Here is a 6,428-nt window from a genome sequence, read left to right on the forward strand (position 1 = left end):
TATATGGACAGTCTCGCCTAAGCACCAAGAAGCCACAATGCTGACATCATAAGTGACACCAGGACTTAGCAGCGTAGACATGAAGCACATTCACATTCCTGCACCACATTATACAAACACACATTTGCATATACAAAGGACATGCTTACACAGTTCTATAGCTAGAGGAAAGATACATACACATACTGTCAATGCTTTTATTATTTTTTCATTAGGCAAATGCAGTAATGCAGAAACGCAAAGCACAAGAGATGCCGAGCAAGCTTGCAGCTGCTTAACGTGAAACAACCCTATGGCACTACCGGGACATATATGGAACCTGATAGGACCAAGTGTGACTAATGTATAGAGTACTTAGAAAAACACGAACATGTAGAACTTACATTATACGTTTAAATAAAAGCTATGCAGCCTGAGACGAGGAGAGCTGATTTTGGAGGCACACAGCACTTTGCAGGCTCACAGCCAAGGCCAGAGCTACGCAGACACATTCCAATGTTCAGATGAAAAGGGGACCAGCTGCAGAAAAACAGAATAAATCCTCATAAATGTAAGCTGAAGATCTCAATTTTGTGATCCCTAAGCACGTGATACAGCCAAACGAGACAATGGACAGTCACCCATGGGGGAAAGCAGAGCCGATCCCAGCAAGTCAGACTCAGATGGCAGCAAGTGTTGCAACATAAGGAACGCATTCCCATAAGCAAAGGTGGTACACAGAATTTGCAAGGCAGCCACATAATCGTTCACATCACCTTGAAGAGGTGTGCAGAGGGCTGATGACCTAATGGTGTCCGAGGCGTGGGGAAATCAGCCTTAACCAATCAGTCAATGGTAAGCCCATTACTCTGCAACAATGGAAAAGATAGTTTCTTGGGGATGGGACAAGCCAGCCACCTGACATGCAAGGGCCTGTAGAATAACCTCTATAGGGATCTCCTATAGGTAACAGTACTCTCGATACTCAATCCTCTGTGATTATATTTTTTTGGGGAAGGGCCCAGGCGATGACGACATACCTGTCCAAAACTGTACCGCATGCCATGAAGAGCTGAGATGTATGGGAGGATTCTCATAGCCTTTTATTGATAGCTGTTGGTTTTATTTGAAATAAACTGCAGTACTAACTTGCCGTTGGCTGAGTCCTCCATCTATTCTGGGGAAGGATGTTTGGCCCTTGAGAGTCTGGCCCCCCAGACCTCTGGTATACCACTGGAGAGACCCCCCCAACAGGTTTCTCACAGTACTTCACCAAAGTTTCTATGAGAGAACAAACAGTAGTTAACCATATACCCCGGGTCTACGTGGAAGACACAGGTGGTCCATAAAAGGTGCACACGCCACTCTGCAATGGGCATACCTATAGATCGGAAAACAGTGCTGCTTCTTCAAGGGCACTTCGGGATATGAACGCATGCAGTATTCTAAAAATCCCCATTGAAAGAGGAAGCAGAAGGCAGCACATGGGGGGGGGGGAGTGCGGCAAGCTAGCACTGACAACGCACCAACACTGATTTATCACATCCTGGTGCGCAATGCCAATTACTTATGAAATCCGAGGAGATCCCTGCTTGGGAACGGGGGCAGAGGTATCACCCAGCACCTGAACCCCTGCTGTGAATGTGCTGTGTGTGGGGCAGCACCTGTGCAGTGCTGCTGGCATTGCATCCGGCAGGGCTACATCTTACCTCACTGGTGCTGTTTGGGATATGTGCATCCGGCAGGCCACCAAGGCGAGCACGGTGAGCAGGGAGGAGATCTTCAGCATGACCATGATGCTTCCTCTGAAACAGAGCTAAACACACATTGGGTGCCTTTGTGCATCTAGCTTGCATAGTTCACCTCCTCACACCTCAATACCCAGTCCTTAAACGAGATCTCCAATAGATGCTTTCTGCATCCAGCCATTGGCATAGTTTTAGGGCTGGGGCAAGGGTATTTGTCCACCCCACACTTCATGGCTCACCATTGTGGCCCCCTCATTTGGCAGGGACTGCTTTCCTTTAGATGTCATGTCCCCCCACATTTACAGCAAACTTACTCCACTGCATCCATCTGCCATGTATTATTAACAGCATTTTCTCCAGATGTGAGTTATTGCCGCCAACTTCTGGCCAGTAAATAATCACAGTTATAAAACAGAAAATTCACACTGTAATTATAAATGGAATGAATCATCATGTCTGTGAACACCTGTTAATGTGGGTGCACATCCTGTTGGGATGTCTAAGATAGCTTTATGGAGCCTCACCATCGAACATTGTGTTGTGTTCAAAGTGTATAACAGTGTTTTTTAAAGCGGTCTTCTGAGAGTTAGTCTACTGGTTTGATGAAACTGTGTTAACCAGGTCTGTCTTGAGCCCCTTTATTTATAAGCACTATGTGGATCGTTTTGGCTTGTATATAAAGCCAAAAAACTATTGGCACTGCCAATGCTTGTTTTGTGTGGGATAGATATGGGTTTTGGGTAGAAGAAACCAGCAAAGGTATAAAGAACTCCCAGCAATGAAGAGCATTGGCGTACAAGGGAGAGCGGACGGTATCGGAGGAGGCACTAGGGTAAAGTGTAGTTCATGTGACACAGGAGAGGTTAGGGAACAATGATCTGGTGCCCTATGTAACAATATATTGAGAGACAACCCATAACATGGGAAGTCCCCCCTCCAATCATGGTGCCTCACAATTATTAATTTATATAGGTTAAACTATCCCTAGCTATGACTCATAGATTCACAGATATCCCTCCCCCTGTGCCAACAATGAGCCAAGAACCAGGCTGGGGTACAGAGGGAATATATATTTATTTAAATGATAGGTTCAATGAATATTTTCACCAAAGGATTACACACTCCACCTTCTCTGTGGCCCAAACAAAGCGTCAATACAAATTCATTTTTCTTGGAATGTTGCTGCTGGCTCATGCCCAATGGAACACATGCTAAATAGTAGTTCCACCCTCATGTCCCATGCATCCCTTTCATGTTGAAATTAAATAATACCTTGAAACATTACTAGATCAGAGACGACCTGATAAGGGTTAGATTCAAAACAAATGCACAGTTTTGGTTTTCAAAGCATTTTCGATGCAGCACTTGGCAGGTTTAATTTGCCTGCACACTTGAAAAAGCTAGCAGTTTTGAAATCACATGAATTTTGAGAATCAGTTGGATTGATTTAACCCTCCTCCCTACTTTACCCTCAAAGCAATGCAAAATCTTTCTTCAATCACGGTAACATACTCAATCTCAAGGAATGTGCATTTTTCAATGCTATACTTTGTTGCCTTTCACTTGGCAAAACACTTCTCTACCCAGCACCAACAACCCAGGATTCTGTTATATCCAGCACCTCTCTGTTGGAAGTCCAGTTCTGGGCAGTGGTGAGAGTTAGGAATTTCATTTTTGGACAAGGACAACCCTTTCCTTTAGGGAAGTATGGGTTGGTAAGAAAAGTAAGTGTACACAATTACTTTAAATGACTATAAATTAAATTACAGCAAGGAAATAGGGCAGAGGTTTTAATCTCCCCTAAGCCACCCCTATGTGTACCTATATGGGAGTTAATTAAATTATTATTCAGTAAAATATGCTAAGAGTCTACTCAGTTTACCCCTACCCACTCTTAAGTGAAGAAATGAAGGCAAGCAGATCTCCCACGCACATGGTTTTATTTAGATTAAGCTACTTACATTGTAAATCTCAGTTTTTGGTGCTCAGGAAAGTCAGCGGGGCTTCTCTTTTGGGCAAACACATGGATCTGGTGAGGCACTTCAGTCAAAGATAGCCATGAGCATCCACCCCTGATTTGGCTCTCCTTAATCATATGGGCCGAGTTAAGGTTGCTTAGCTTACCATAACTGGCGAATTCCAGGGGTTTTTCAGTTTTACTTGGAACCATAGCGTCCGTTTAACAATGTTTTTTCAGTGAATTTCAAAGGTTTTTATTAGTGCAACTTAACAATAACGTCCCTTTAACAACATTTTTTCATTGAATTTCATAGGTTTCTATTAGTGCAACTTAACCATAACGTCCCTTTAACAAAGTTTTTTCATTGAATTTCATAGGTTTTTACCAGTGCATGCTATTTTCCTGCAACTTACTAATATCATACTTACCCAATATAGCAATATTTGTGTCCAATTTCCAAAGTTTCACCTTAAAACTCTGCCATTTCACACCATTTGGAATCATTTTTAACACTTCTATACACTTCTTGCAACTAGTTCAACTAGTTTTGGATTCGTAGACGTCTACGAACATCTGACTTGATAGCGGACCTTCCGGACAGTGCCACATGACCATACGCTGGTGCGCGGCATGATGACGTGTCTGAGAACCTGTCCGCACTTCACGATAAGATCTCTGCTTGGCGGACAGTTCAGAACTGCATTTTCTACTGATCTAGGAACTTCCAACTTCAAAATTTCCCTTGCACAGCTCCAACACCTATTCCCACTCATCATCCATTAATAATCTAGTACACAGTACATACTTTCCGCAAAACTGCTATTTATCTTAAAATGGCATCCGCTAATGCCATCCCTACTCCCCAAGAGCCACCAACACTGCTGTAATCAAGGAGCATGAGAAACAGTGCCCCCTAACTTAGAAATAACACACGCGCAACATTTTCCCTTGTCCACCCTTGTCTACCTACCCCTGGACCAAACCTCACCAAACTTTGCAAAACAATGCAGAGTGGGCCATATACTTTTTTTTGCAAAGTTTGGTGAAGATTCGTCCATGGGGAGCGAAGTTATAAGCTGCCCGAAAAGTGCTCTTCCTATGGGATTAGCAACTTAACCATAACTAATTACACGTCCACGGTAGTGGCCATGAGGTTATGGCAAAGTTTGGTGAGGATTCGTCCATGGGGGGCAAAGTTACAGGGGGGGGGTCCCAAAACATTTTGTTTTCCCATAGACTGAAAGGGAAACATTTTTTGCTTGTATCTACAGCCCAAATCGCTGGACGGATTTTCACCAAATTTGGACCAGGAGCAGTGGCTTGGTCCCGAAAGCTTGCTTTTGCAAATTTGGTGAAAATCCGTCCAGTATTTTTTTTTTAAATGACCGAAAAGTAGGTAAAAAAAAAATAGTGATATCTGTGTTCGGTCCGCAGACACACTTCCCTGTTCGCTCTGCGGACAGTGTCCTGATTGGCCAATCGGCTTGCGTGAGGTCCGCGGACATGCAACGTGTTCGCTGATTGGACGGCGTGGAGCGTGAAGTGCGTCACATTTTCGGTAGCGCCCGCCATCTTGGATTCACGGACGTCCGCGGACAGCGCGGTGAAACTTTGTTCAAAATTTGTATTTAGTAGAGTGTGTTGGTGTGTGGGAGTGTTTGGGGTGGGAGTGTATGAGATAGGATGAAAGTTGTGTTTTTTTATGTGTTAGACGTTCTTTTTGTGTTCGATTTGTCTGCTGACATCACGGGTGTTCTGAAATGTTCTAAATAAACTGAATAGGGGGTGTTCTGATGACTCAATATGTGTCCGTTTTGTTCGCAAGCAAGCTGAAACTGTTCTAAGAACACTCGCGGTGTCCTGAAATGTTCTCTAATAAACAAAATGGGGGTGTTCTGAGGACGCTGTCCGTATTGTTCTCTGTCACGTTGAATGTGTTCTAAGAACACTCGCGGTGTCCTGAAATGTTCGCAAATAAACAAAATGGGGGTGTTCTGAAGACGCTTCTAAGAACACTTGCGGTGTCTGGGGAATGTTCGTAGGGGGTGTCCGGAGGACGCTGTCGGTATTGTTCTCTGTCAAGTTGAATGTGGTCTAAGAACACTCGCTGTGTCCTGAAATGTTCGCAAATACACAAAATGGTGGTGTTCTGAAGATGTTGTCGAACACTCGCTGTGTCCTGAAATGTTCGCAAATATTAATGGGGGTTGTGGCTGGCGAGTTGAATGTGTTCTAAGAACACTCGCGGTGTCCTGAAATGTTTGCAAATAAACAAAATGGGGGTGTTCTGAAGATGTTTCTAAGAACACTCGCGGTGTCCGGGGAATGTTCGTAGGGGGTGTCCTGAGGACGCTGTCCGTATTGTTCTCTGTCAAGTTGAATGTGTTCTAAGAACACTCGCGGTGTCCTGAAATGTTCGCAAATACACAAAATGGGGGTGTTCTGAAGACATAGTCGAACACTCGCTGTGTCCTGAAATGTTCGCAAATATGAATGGGGGTTGTGGCTGGCAAGTTGAATGTGTTCTAAGAACTCTCGCGGTGTCCTGAAATGTTCGCAAATAAACAAAATGGGGGTGTCCTGAGGACGCTGTCCGTATTGTTCTCTGTCAAGTTGAATGTGTTCTAAGAACACTCGCGGTGTCCTGAAATGTTCGCAAATAAACAAGATGGTGGTGTTCTGAAGACGCTTCTAAGAACACTCGCGGTGTCCTGAAATGTTCGCAAATAAACAAAATGGGG

The sequence above is a fragment of the Ambystoma mexicanum genome, chromosome 9 (assembly GCF_040938575.1).
Source record: "Ambystoma mexicanum isolate Mex_15411 chromosome 9, UKY_AmexF1_1, whole genome shotgun sequence".
NCBI lineage: Eukaryota > Metazoa > Chordata > Amphibia > Caudata > Ambystomatidae > Ambystoma > Ambystoma mexicanum.